The sequence below is a fragment of the Phyllostomus hastatus genome, unplaced genomic scaffold (assembly GCF_019186645.2).
Source record: "Phyllostomus hastatus isolate PE091 unplaced genomic scaffold, TTU_PhHast_1.1 phas_scaffold_501, whole genome shotgun sequence".
NCBI lineage: Eukaryota > Metazoa > Chordata > Mammalia > Chiroptera > Phyllostomidae > Phyllostomus > Phyllostomus hastatus.
Window position 1 is genome coordinate 31123087 of NW_025334033.1, and position 14277 is coordinate 31137363.

Sequence of the window (14277 nt, forward strand, 5' to 3'; positions counted from 1 at the left end):
ATTTTGTGTAAAGTAAAATATAAACTTACGGCCCTGGCTGGAGTGGCTTAGTGGATTGAGTGCCAGCCTGTGAACCCAAGGGTCGCTGGTTAAATTCCCAGTCAGGGCACATGCCTGGGTTGTGGGCCAGGTTCCCAGTAGGGAGCATGCGGGAATCAACCAAACACAGATGTTTCTCTCCCTCCCTTCTTCTCTCTCTAAAAATAAGTATTTTTAAAAATATACCTATGAATATGCCTCATTGTTTTAATTTGCAATTCCTTAATGACAAATAATGTTGAGCATCTTTTTATGTGCTTATTTGCTATCTGTTTATTTTCATGATGAGGTATCTGCTGAGATGTTCTACCCATTTTTAAGTTGGGTTGTTTGTTTTTTTACTGTTGACTTTTAATAATTCTTTTTATATTTTGGATACAAATGCATTATCAGATACGTGTTTTATAGATAACTTCTCTCAGGCTGTGACTTTTTCACTCTCTAACAGTGTCTTTTGTAGAGCAGATGTTTTTAATTTTAATAAAGTCCAACAATCTTTTTGCTGCATGATACATGCTTTTGGCGTTACATCCAAAAATTCATTGCTAAACCCAAAGTTACCTGATGTTGTCCTATCTTCCTCTGCAAACTTTATAGTTTTGCATTTTACATGTAGGTCTAGTGAAACTGGAAATGTTGGTGTTCATGTGGCCTGTCACTACCAGAACCAGTAAGTAGAGACAAGGATTGAATCTGTAACGGTGCTTTATGCAGATGCCTGCGATGTGAGAAGACTGCGGTTGTATGCCCTCAAAAACCATCTTAAAGTCTCATGTCACCTTTTTCTAAGGAGAAGAAAGCCTACATAAGGGGTTTGGAAAAAAGGCTATTCAGGGAAGAGTTGCAGTTTGGGGGTGATTTTCCCAGTACTCCTTTATCTGTTGATCAGCAACTCAGAACCATATCTATTGCTTGCAGACCCCCTGGGGCACAAAGGCTGAATTGCCTGTAGACATCCTGGAGTCATGCATTCCAGTTCCTGGAATAGCAGCTTTCCACAGCTAAAGTTGACCTCAGCAAGGAGTTTTGCTTAGCCTTCTTTGGCTTTCCAATAGCCCACATAATGGGGCCTACCTGATCCTCAAGTTCTTCTAGCCAGGGTTGTTTTCCTCCTTTTTCCCATGGTTTCATAAGGAACTGCCAAGTGTGCTCTGCAGGGACCTGTAGGCGGGCCTGTGGTTCTTCTGGAGAGAAAGTGATTTGAGCATGGAGTTTCAACAACACATCCCTTCCCAGAAGACAAAAACTGTATCTCCCAGAGCACATTCTAATGGCTTCAAGAAAAATGGGCTTTCGGAGCTTCCAGAAATTTGCGTCACAGTTCAGTTAGAGGTCTATTGACCATGGAATATGTCACTTCAGTATCAATCAAAAAGGTCTACAGTCTGTCCCTCCACTGTTACTTTTACCCAAGTTCTCAGACTCTGACCTCCTTTGCTCTCACTCAGGGCACTCATTTTTCCAGTGCCCCCTTCCCTTGCATTATGATTGCCCTGCCCCTGTAGGGGCTTGTCCTCCACTGAATTTGGTTCCCTGGCAGGTTCAGGATGGAGAGACCAGTTCAGGTTCGCCTCCTTCTGCTTCCTCAGCCAAGTAAGGAGGAGGACCCCACAGGGCTAGAGGTGCTGTGGGAGCCCTGTCCATGCTCACAGCAGCCATCCTGGTCTTCCTGACCCCTCTCTTCTGAGCTTCTGCTGTCTGCCACAGGCAAATTCCCTTTCTTCTGGATCATTTCCCCATGCCCCTGATCGTTGGCAAAGTGACTGTAATTGCAATATAGTACAGTAGTTTAAAGACCTGCTCAGCGGCCAGCATTCTTCTGAGTCCAGATTATACATAAGCCAAGCAGTATTACAATAAAAGCCATTTTCTAAGGTTCATAAGCACAGGTTTAAAGGGTTATTTCCCAGAATGGAGGCACCCCACCTCACCACATTCTACCAGACAAAGATCTGTAATATCATACAAACAACACACACCTTAATTCTGACTACCATTCTTAGTTGTAACCCAGGACTACAATTCTATCAGACAGAGCTCTGTAATATCACACAAACCAGGGGCACCTTAATTCCTGACAGCCGTTCTAAGTCACAACCTGGGACTGCAACTCTGAACCAGAAAGTATTCAATCAAAAGAGAAGGTGACAGGGAGTGCCGAGGGTCAGAGAAGAGACCCCTAGTGAAATTGCTTGGCAGGTGCTAAGGAGTCTCCAAATCTGCACCCTGGTGCCCCCAGTCCAGGCACCCAATGGGACTCCCTGCCGAATACCGAGACTTACAGGAGAATCTGGAAAGCATTCTACCAGAGTCACCAGAAAAATGAAACCAGAAATGTCAGAGTTCATGCTTCCTGTCACAACCAGAAAAAACAAGCAGAGACCAGCATGGAATCTGTACGGGAGCTTTATTCAGATGCCGGTGACCTGAGAAGATGGCAGTTCTGTGCCCTGAAAAACCAGGTTAACATCTCATCTCAAGACGACCTTTTTCTAAGGAGAACAGAGGGAATGTCAAGGGTTTGGAGAAAAGGTTAATTGGAGAAGAGTTGCAGTTCAGGGGCAATTTTCCTAGTACTTCTCTACCTGTTGGTCAACAACTCAGATACAATCTCCATTGCTTGCAGTCTCCCTGGGGCATAGAGGTTGGATTGCCTGTGGACCTTCTGGAGTCCTGCAGGTCATGCATTCCAGTTCCTGGAATAACAGCTTGCCCTTGCGTTAATCACTTAAGCCTATTGACTAAGGCTAAAATCTTTAACTCTTGAGTTCCCCTATCACTAGGATGAATTTTGAGTTAATTTTTGAAAAAAAAAAAGGGAAAGCCTATGTCTAGATTATTTTTTGTTTTTTATGGATATGTAGTTGTTCCTTTGTCAAAAATCAGTTGAATATATTACTTAATGTAAATTTTACTTCAATAAAACTGACTCAAAAATACACACAACTAAAAAATACATAGTTTTCAAAAATATTTTTTAAAGTATGTACTTTATTTATTTATTTATTTTTTAAATCTTCGTGTTCTTTTTTTAAGATTTTATTTATTTTTAGAGAGAGGAGAAGGGAGGGAGAAAGAGAGGGAGAGAAACATCAATGTGTGCTTGCCTCTCGCACACCCCCAACCAGGGTCCTGGCCTGCAACCCAGGCATGTGCCCTGACTGGGAATAGAACCATCAGCCTTGAGGTTCACAGGTCAGTGCTCAATCCAGTGAGCCACATCAGCCAGGGCTAAAAGTATGTACTTTAAACACAGTAGTGGAGTTGCCAAGGTATATGAGAGGGTGTGTGGTTTGGCTATAAAAGAGAGTGAGTGAATGAATGAGCAGAAATAAGTAAGGGGCCTGGCACAACTCATTGATGACAATTTTTGCAGATTAATGGCTAAACTCTTCTTTCCTTCTTTGTGGGCCCCAGGCAACTCAGCTACAGAAACTACATTTCTCAGTATTACCACCCCCTTAACTCCTCCCCTTGCTATTTGCTGCATGTGACTAAGTGCTCACCAATAGAATGTGAGTAGAAGTGACCATGTGATTTCTAATTTAATATTCTTCAAGATACTTGGTCTGTACTCTATCCTTCTTGCCTTCCTGCTCATCAGAAATGGTCACAAGTGGAGCAGTCTTAAAAACCATGTATTAGGGGACTTCCAGTCAAGACAGAGATGTAGGTTAACACGGCTCAACTCCTCGCACAACCACAGAAAAACTACAAAACCACTATCACCCAGAATCTTCAGAAGATTGACATATGGAAGTCCAGCAACTGAGGAATTAAAGAAGTCACATTCATTCAGACAGGCAGGAGGGGCAGAGACGTGGAGATGTGGAACAGGTGGTCCCACATCCATGTGTGGTGGATAAAAATCGGGACGGATACCTCGGGAGCAAAGTATCCCAGTCCCACACCGGACCACCCAGTCCAGGGTTCCAGTGCCAGGAAGATAAGTCCCCACAACTTCTGCCTGTAAAGACCAGTGTGGGCTGGTGCAGCAGAAGAAGCAGAGAGATTCTCAGGTGTTTCCTCTAAAAGGACCCACAATGGACTCAGGACTTACTCAGACTCACTCTCTTTGGGCTCCAGGACCAGCGCAGCAGCTGGAAGGGCACCAGTAGCATACAGGGAGAACTGAAGTGTCTGGCATTAGGGCGAGTGCTGCGGGACAGCTTCCTCCTGGACAAAACTCCAGAAGTCAGGCATCAGCATTATTCCCTTTCTGAGCCTGTCCCCACACAAAGCCACAGAACAGCAACACCATATTGGAGACTCCATCAACCTGCTTCACTCAGGTTGATTACCTAAGGCTCCACACCATCCAACTTACTGATGTGCTTCTCTACAATAGGGCCGCGTGCTACTAAGAGAGGGAGTCAGAGCAGCTCTACCTAATGCATAGAAACAAACACAGGGAAGCTGTCAAAATGAGGAGACAAAAAACATGGTCCAAATGAAAGAACAGAACAAAACCCAGAAAAAAAACCCAGGCCACTCTTCCTGGAAGGAGAGACCCCATTAGCACCTGTGGGAACTGCCAGAGTGCAGATAAACTGGGGCTGAGTGAGATCAAGAATTGTTCCTCATGGAGCCATGACTGGTGTGGCTCAGTTGGCTGGGCTTTGTCCCATGCAGTGAAAGGTCACTGGTTCAATTTCCAGCCCGGCTGCAGGCCTGGTTGCAGGTTTGGTCCCTGGACAGGGCGCGTGCGAGAGGCAACTGAGCAATGTTTCTCTCACATGAATGTTTCTTTCTCTCTCCCTTTTTCCTCCCTTCCCCTCTCTCTGAAAATAAATAAATAAAATCTTAAAAAAAATTATTCCTCCCTGAAAAACAATTTTTCCCATCCAAACCTCCCATGGTCTTCACTCTTAATGGCTATGACAGTAGTTCTGGGCCTGGTGTCCTGGAGATCCAACGATCTATTCCAAAACAGCCTTTGGCATTTGTGGCTTTCTCTGGCCTCAGAGGGTGTGTATTCAAGTTCTACTTGTGGTGCAGAAGATGAGAATGAGCGGCACCCTCCTACTCCCCCCTTCTAGCAGCACATGCAAACCTCACACAGAGTGGGTTCCTGGGCACGTAAAGGAGGGGGGCAGCCGTGGAGTAGTCAGAGGGTCAGTGTAAACAGTTTGCTAATATGGCCAGGTCCGTGCCTAATTATTATATTCTGGCTTTCTAGTACACATTGTTCACCACGCCCACCCCCACTCCCCAAACTGAAAAGTACGTACCGCGGTGACATTTATAACTCACATGAAGTTAGGGTTACAGTATTGTATGCTTTTTGAACCTTTTTGTATTTTTTTTGTTTGGGTGTATCTCTTATAAGAGGCAAATAGTTGATTTAAAAATTTTTATTGATTGATTTTAGAGATAGAGAGAAACATTGATCTCTTGTTCCAGTAATTTATACTTTCATTGGTTGAGTCTTGCATGTGCCTTGACCTGGGCTCAAACTTGTAACCTTGGTGTATCAGGGTGATGCTCTAACCAACTGAGCTACCCAGCCAGGGCATGATTAATTTTTTTTTTTACCCAAACCTTGATTCTTTGTTTTCCAATAGGTGGTTTAGCCTGTTTACAGGTATTATTTAAATTATGTATTTGGTTTTTGCAATCTTGCTTTTTACTCATGCTTGTTTATGTTTCTAATTATTTTCCCCTGTCTTTTATTGTGCAGATTGCATTTGCTTTTGCTTTTATCTTGCTGTGATTTAGAAGATAGATATCTTGTTTTTAAATTCTCCTGGGTTTAAGTGTCTTAAAAGATATGTTTAATTTCAATAAGACACACACACCTTTATTAATAAGCCTGTTCAAAGCCTAATAAAATATTTCTAAGGAATATATTTATTTGTGTCTATATCTTAGCAAACCACCTCCAAATAGGATGATACAGATTTTTTGGCTTAGGGGTAGTATGGTAAGAGTTTTAGACTTGGTACAAAATACATATGTAAGTTATCACACATACTGCTACTCAGAATCCAGCTGTGATCTTCTTCAGTGACCCTTTTACATTGCAACTGATCTTATTACTAGTTTTATTAGAATTTATTGATAAGGTGGGAACTTTTGTTTCTCAGCCTTATTTACCCAGTGACATCACATTCTCACGTACATACATAATCTGTCTGTGAGGAGCAGTAAACGTTTCATAGAGAGTAAAATACATAGACTCTCATATACTTTTTGGCATATCTATAATTAATTATTTTTATTGTATAGTTTTCCATTACCATTTAGTTTCCTTATGACATGATATCTATGAAAGCACTTTGTAACATATGAGTTGTAAAATCAGCCCTTTAAAAGATTTTTCAAAACCTTGTCATTTTATAAAGTAGGTACATAAATATAACCAACTTGATTTTTGAAGCTTCATTTATTTTATTTTTTTAAGATTTTATTTATTTATTTTTAGAGAGGAAAGGGAGGGAGAAAGAGAGAGAGAGAAACATCAATGTGTAGTTGCTGGGGGCCATGGCCTGCAACCCAGGCATGTACCCTGACTGGGAATTGAACCTGCGACACTTTGGTTTGCAGCCCACACTCAATCCACTTAGCTACACTAGCCAGGGCTTATTTAATTTTTTTATATATTTTATTGATTGTGCTATTATAGTTGTCCCAATTTTTCACCCTTTACCCTCCTACACCCAGTATCCCCCTCCCTCCAGCAATCCCCGCCCCTTAGTTCATGTCTGTGGGTCATGCATATTAGTTCTTTGGATTCTCCATTTCCTATCCTATTCTTAACATCCCCCTGTCTATTTTATCCCTACCAGTTATGCTTCTTATCCCTGCACCTTTTTCCCCCACCCCCCTCCCAGCTGATAACCCTCCAAATTATCTCCATATCTATGATTCTGTTTCTATTCTGGTTGTCTGCTTAGTTTTTTTTTTTATTCAGTTGTTGATAGTTGTGAATTTATTGCCATTTTAATGTTTATAGTTTTTATCTTCTTCTCTTTTTAGAATAAATAAGTCCCGTTAACATTTCATGTAATAATGGCTTGGTAATAATGAGCTTCTTTAACTGTACCTTTTTCGGGAAGCACTTTATCTGCCCTTCAAATCTAAATGACAGTTTGCCAGATAGAGCAATCTTGGTTGTAGGTCCTTGCTTTTTATCACTTGGAATACTTCTTTCCAACCCCTTCTTGCCTGCAAAGTTTCTTTCAAGAAATCAGCTGACAGTCTTATGGGAACTCCTTTGTAGGTAACTCTCTGATTTTCTCTTGGTGCTTTTAAGATTTTCTCTTTATCTTTAACCTTTGGCATTTTAGTTATGATGTGTCTTTGTGTGGTCCTCTTTGTGTCCATCTTGTTTGGGACTCTGTGTGCTTCCTGGACTTATGTGTCTATTTCCTTCACCAAATTAGGGAAGTTTTCTTTCATTATTTTTTCAAATAGTTTTCCATTTCTTGCTCTTCCTCTTCTTCTTCTGGCATCCCTACAACTTGGATGTTGGTATGTTTGGAGATATCCCAGAGGCATCTTATACTATCCTTGTTTTTATTTTTTGTTTTGAATTCTTGTTTCTTGCCATTCTGGTTGAATGTTTATTTCTTCCTTATGTTCCAAATTGTTGATTTGATTCCCGGCTTCCTCTCTTCACTTGGTTCCCTGTAAGTTTTTCTTTATTTCACATAGTGTACCTTCATTTCTTCCTTTATGTTGTTTCCATACTCAATGAGTTCTTTGAGCATCCTGATCACCAGCATTTTGAACTCTATCTGTTAAGTTAGTTATGTCCATTTCATTTAGTTCTTTTTCTGGGGTTTTATTCTGTTCTTTCATTTGGACCATATATTTCATTGTTTCCTCAATTCGGCAGCCTCCTTGTGTTTGTTTCTGTGTGTTAGGTAGAGCTGCTTGACTCACTGCCTTAGAAGCATAGCCTATTATAGAAAAATCACCTGTAAATTGTGTGGGGTGGAGCCTTAGGTAATTGTCAGGTGGGGCAACCCACTTCACTGGTTTGTTGCTCTATATGGGGGGAGGGCTGAGTGAGGGGACTGTGCCACTGCCTGGCTTCTAGAGGTTTGCCAGGCACTTGCCCTGTTTCCATTCACTTCACCCACTTCCCTTATGTGACTAGGGCCATTCCAGCTTTTGCCCTGGTGCTGAATCCCAGGATGGGTGGGTTTGCATACATTCTAACACTGGGCAGGCCTTTTTAGTGGAATCTCCTGAAAATCCAGCAGTTTCTTCCACCACCCTAACACCCACTGGTTTTTACAGCCAGAACTTAAGGGGATTTATCTTCCCAGCACTGGAACCCTGGGCTGTGCAGTCTGGCCTGGGGCTGGGATCGCTCACTCCCAAGATATTCTTCCCATTTTTTGTCTACCACACGGCAATTGTGGGAACACCCATTCTGCCACCACAGCCACCTCTCCATTTCACACTGCATCTCCTCACCTCCCTTCCTGTCTCTGTGTCTCTGCCCCTGCCACCCGTCTGGATGAATTTGGCTTCTTTAAATCCTTGGTTATTGGACTTCCATACAATTCAATTTTCTGACAGTTCTGGGTGTTGTTTTAAGATTTAGTTGTAATTTTCTCTGTGGTTGTGCAAAGCATGTTTACCTACACCCCCATCTTGACTGGAAGCCCTTGAAGCTGTATTTAAATTAAATTGATCTTTCAGTAAGTTTCATTTTCCCATGTCTTCACACCACAGATGATATTAGGAAGGAAACAAGTACATGCAGTTGCAGAATGAACATGAGATGGTCTTATTTTACTACAGTATTTAAAACGGTAACAGAACTGAAACACACATGTCCATGTGACAATGGTTACAACAAAGAGCGCTTGCCCCCTTGGGTCATTTTTGACTCGGTCATCATCCCTGCCATGCAACTCCTAATATTGGGTTGGCCAAAAAGTTCATTTGTTTTTTTCCGTACAATGGCTCTAGTAGCTCTTAGTTGTCTTTAATTTGAAACAATTTTGTTAGATTGTATTGTGACAGCTATCATATTACCATGCATTTTAAAAAATGCATCAAAATTGGTGAATTTTTGTGAAGCTATTTTAATATTGAAGATGGAAGAAAATACACATTTTTGGCATGTTATGCTTTATTACTTCAGGAAAGGTAAAAACGCAACTGAAACACACAAAAAAAGATTTTCGCCGTGTAGGGAGAAGGTGTTGTGATTGATGGAACGTGTCAAAAGTGGTTAGTGAAGTTTCATGCCGGAGATTTCTTGCTGGACGATGTGTCAGGATCGGGTAGACCAGCTGAGGTTGATAATGATCAAATCGAGACATTAACTGGGAACAATCAATGTTATACCATGTGGGAGATAGCCAGCATACTCAAAATGTCCAAATCAATAAAGTTATTGGTGAAAATGAAAAATGAGTCATATTTTACAGAAAAAACCTAAATGGACTTTTTGGCCAACCCAATAGAAATAATTCCCAGGTCATGCTCTTCCTGTCCTAGGTGTGGATATGGTCTTTGTGCTTGATGCATCTCACCTGCTTCCTTCCATATTCAGAATTTTTCTATGGGTAAAATAAGAAGAAAATAAAAGTGAGTGTAAGAATCACAGCTCACAGGCACCAAGATCATTCATTATCTCCCCACAACTATTTGTGGGGCCACTGACGGGGTAATGCTGTGAGCTGAGGCTGAGGTAAGCTGTGGGTCAGGTACTATTTGGGGTCACTCGCTCAACCAGCCATGTCTCTGCCTCTCAAGAAGGAGCACAGTGATTCAAGGGAAGGAGAATGCTTTCTTGTGTTTGAATGCACTATGAGTTTTCACAGTTAATTAGTTAATTAATTTTAAATTAGGAAATATTCCTGGCAATCAAAAAAATACAGTGAATGACAAGACAAAGAACAATATACTCTCCACCTAGCTTAACAGATAAAACATTAAAGATACAAAGTTAAAGCCTGAGACAATTTGGTCTCTCTAATTTAAATAAAACAAGATAAGCCAACACCCAGAACTCCCAGTTTTATTGAAGTATAGCACTCATCTCCTAATTTACTTTTAATGAATAGTGCTTGACCCACTGCTTGTACATTTCCTGGGATGACTTTGCCTCTGATGATGACATAACAAAACATTGTGATAATACACCTGCTGGACATTCTTTCTTGCACCATCACACTGATCAGTGAAACAGTGTCTTCTGATTCTATTCATTGTAAGGTGTTATTTCCACACTTTTTTGTTGAATATATAAATTCCAACAATTCATTAAAAAATACAGGGGTATAAGTAAAAAGTAAGTTTCTTGCCCTGACTGGTGTAGCTCAGTGGATTGAGCTCAGGATGCGACTAAAGGGTCGCCAGTTCAATTCCCAGTCAGGCACATGCCTGGGCTGCAGGCCAGGTCCCTGTGGGGGGCCATGTGAGAGGCAAGCACACATGATGTTTCTATTCCTCTCTTTCTCCTTCCCTTCCCCTCTTTCTAAAATATATATATATAATGTGTATCTTGTGTAAAATGTGTAATATATATATATCTATATCTATATCTATATATATATATGCATCTTCCAGAGCTATTCTACACAGTGAGCTTCGTATGTATACATATACATGAGACAGATACATATACACACATACATATGGATGTATCAGTTAGGCTGCATAAAACCCAAAGGCCACTGTCCTGGCTTAACCAAGTGCACGCTTCTGTTTCTCATTAAGGACAAGTCTGGGGGCAGGCAGTCAAGGTCAGGCAGCATTGTCATGACATCATCAATGTCCCAGCTACTTTCCATCTTTTGACGGTCGAACTTAATGTGGCTCTTGCTTTCCCGTTTATTGTCTCACAGTCACAAGTTGACTGCCCCACCTTCACTTTCACATCTGTATTTCAGAAATCAAGAAGAAGTAAGAAGAAAGAGGGAAAGTTATGCTTGTATTAAAGCAAAAGCATCCCCAGAGGTCTCCAGCAGTCTTCCATTTATACCTCATTGGCCGCAGTGGCGTCACCTGGCCACTTGGAGGGAGGCTGGGAAGTGTAACATTTTATCTGGGCCCCTTGCCACTCTCAACAAAATGTCTCTCAGCAAAGAAGGGCAGCAAAGAATTGCATACTGTATCCATCAGTCCTGCTTTGCTTTCTTCACTTATGTGATTCAAAATGCTTTTCTTTCTCAGAATACAGACTTGCAATACGAATTGGATTCAGGTATTTGTTTATATTCATCTAGCAAATAAGAATGTGTTGCTCACTTAGGCAGAGACTGCCTTCCAATATCCATTTGTGCTGTTTTTAGAACCACTGATTTTTAGATGGACACAGGGCCACCTAAAATGAAACTAAATTTCCAAGCAACCCGTCAGCAAGGTGTAGCCACACGACGAATTTCTGGCCAACAGGATGAAAGTGGAAGTGAAATGTGCAACTTTCAGGTCCTCTTTGAAGAGGGTGCGTGTGCCCTCCCCTCCTTTGTCCCCTTCCTGCTGGACGCACAGTGGGCCTGCTGTGCTCCCTCATGCAGATGAGATACTGCATGTAACAGCCACCAAAACGACAACCTAACTGATACCCCCATCAGGGTGCCAGGCACTGGCCACGGGGTCTGGGATACAAAAAATGATAAATTAACTGTCTGCCTTCGAGGAGCTCAAAATCTGGTAGGGACGACTATTATGTAAACCCGTATCTTTGAAATCATACGGCCAGTGCTGTGGTGGGTGCAAGGACCTTTGGGTCCCAGCAAAGCCAATGATTTGTACAGCTGCCCCGCACTCACACGTGTGTGTGTTTGCCCACCTGTGCGCAGGTCAACCTTTCTGTCCTCCACTCGTTCTTTTTTCCAGTCACCTGTCTCTCCCGCACAGCAATTGAGGATCCTGAAGTTCTTTTTCGTAGGAGTTATGCAGGACTCCTTCTGATGTACTTTTCTTAGAATCGAGCCAATCAGAATGGCACCTGTTACTATAATTTCAACGGATGCCAGTTACCAAGACCATCACACTTCATGCAATATAATGATGAAATTTCACATTCAAATCACACAGTAAATGCTTATTTGTGCCCACTGTTAGATTTTCCTAGATAATAAAAATCACACTCACTAGATAGTCTTTTTCAAGCAGTCCCTTCCACTTCTGAGTTGGATGTGACACCAGCCCACATCACAGCCAACCCCAGGGAAACACAAGGAGAGAGAGGAAGGACAAATTCGGTGTTTGCTGTAGTCATTCGTGATGCTATAGAACAAGGACCTATGGTGTCAGATGGGTCCTAGACTTACTGGGAGGATCACTTCATAAGTTATATAAATGTCTAATCACTATGTTGTATACCTGAAACTAATATAATATTGTATGTCAACAGTAATTGGAAAAAAAGAGCTAAAGTATGTTTCCAAACAAAACCAAACACTAAGGGCAATCCCCACCTGTGTATTCCCCTGTCTGGAAGGCTAGGGGGTGGGTGGCGGGGGAACCACCAAAGGAGGCCAGCAGGCTTTACTTACCTCGAGGAATGCGGCTCATTATCTCCATCTCTTTCTCACTTGCCACTTGAACAAATCTTTAAAAATTCCTCCTAACAGTAAAGAAAAAAATCAAGGATGCAGTTTATGGCAAGAACATCATCAAGGTATGGAATTTTCTGTTTCATTTAATGAGAGAATATAGGTGTCATGTTAAGAAATGAAATAGTTCACATATTGACCCCCATTAACTAATGTTAAATGTTATTCATAAAAAATTCAGCGAATTTATTTAGCTTAAGTCATTAAATATCAAACTTCTAACAAACTGAAGCAGCTAAATCTAATATTAGTGGAGATGAACAGGGAGAGAAGAGGGCAAGGTCGGGGAAGGAGGGTGGGAGGGGCATCTCAAGGGCCCTGCTCCTGTTACGGGGGCTGGGAGGTACAAAGAATCATACCCCTTTGTTCTCTGTCCAGAGGCAGGAATTCACTGTCTGTTCAGGCCGATGAGACACACAACTGCCAAGGCAAATAACAGAATGGGATGATGCCACAAGCAAAGCCACCTGGGGATATGATACGATACGGCAAATGTTGAATAAACAGCATGAATAAGAAATACGTATTCTGCTCTGGCTGGGTAACTCAGGGTGTCGTCCCGGTGCACCGAGGCTGTGGGTTCTGTCCCGGGTCAGGGCACATACAAGACTGAACCAATGAGTGCATGCATGAGTAGAACAGCAAATCAACATTTCTCTCTCTTTATTTTTCTGTCCCTTCCTCTCTCTCTCTAAAACCAATAAATAAAATATTTAAAAAATGAGAAATATGTATTCCTTCAAGGGGGCAGTGGTGGTCACAATAGGTTGGAATGGCCTAGAAAGTTCCTTCTATCCCCTCTTTCTTTCCTTCCTCCCAGTTCCAGGCTCTGGAGAATACAGTGATGAACTAGGTAGAGCAAAATCCTTACCCTCGTGGCACTTACCTTCTAGTGGGGCAAGACAGACAATAAACACAATAAACAAACGTGATCAAGTGCACAGGACAATGACAAGTGCCTGGGAAAGAACGGAGCAGGGCAAAGGAGCCAGGACTACTGGAGATGTACTGAAACGGGCGGTCGGGGAAGGGCCCACAACGAAAGCGACTTAGGGGAAAACTGAAGGAGGCAGGCAGGTAATGGAAGAGGAGCATCGCAGGCAGAGGGGACACAGGTACAAAGCAGTTATTTAGTGCCCACTGAGTACCCACATGACATCAGCAATACGTCCTATTTGCCAAACCACCTTCGACAAACATGGCCTATTACAAAGAATGAGAGTTTTAGAGCATTTGAGATCCTGCTCCCCAGTATATGTCGTCAATTTGGCTCTAATAAATGCATAAAAATTCTCAAAAAAAAAAAAAAAGGAGCGGGGGGGAGGAGGAGAAGAAGAAGAATGAGAGTTTTCCTTCTTTCCCAGAAGGTGGCAGGTTCAGGGTACACGGAGGATGGGTTATGAAGAAGCAACATCAGCATTTACATTTTTAAAGGGAAGCAGCCCCTTAACCCCAGGGTGAGGGATGTGGAGGGAGTGCAGTAATGACTTTCTAGGCAGTGTGCCGGAGGGATTGTAAAGTGAAGGGAACATAACGGTAACCACGTAGGGAGAACCGCAGCATCCACAGCTCAGGGCAACTGACCTGCCCTCTGCCGGGATTCTGGGTGAGGATCCTTCCGCAGGCACTAGGCAGCTGAGCTCCTGGAAGCAGCAGACCCGAGAGAGAGTAGCAGCTCCCCAGCTGGTGTTAGATATCATTGAGACTC

The 14277-nt window shown here is 42.3% G+C and overlaps 1 long non-coding RNA gene across 1 annotated transcript in view; it reads left to right on the forward strand.

Annotated features, from left to right (window-relative positions):
* The window catches only part of LOC123808390, a 36675-nt gene extending 23430 nt beyond the window's left edge, over positions 1 to 13245 (forward strand). Inside the window, exons 3-4 of the long non-coding RNA XR_006783781.1 lie at positions 12588 to 12634; positions 12948 to 13245. This is a non-coding gene — a long non-coding RNA (uncharacterized LOC123808390). The remainder of the gene's footprint in view (positions 1 to 12587; positions 12635 to 12947) is intronic.
* The last annotated feature ends 1032 nt before the right edge of the window (positions 13246 to 14277 follow it).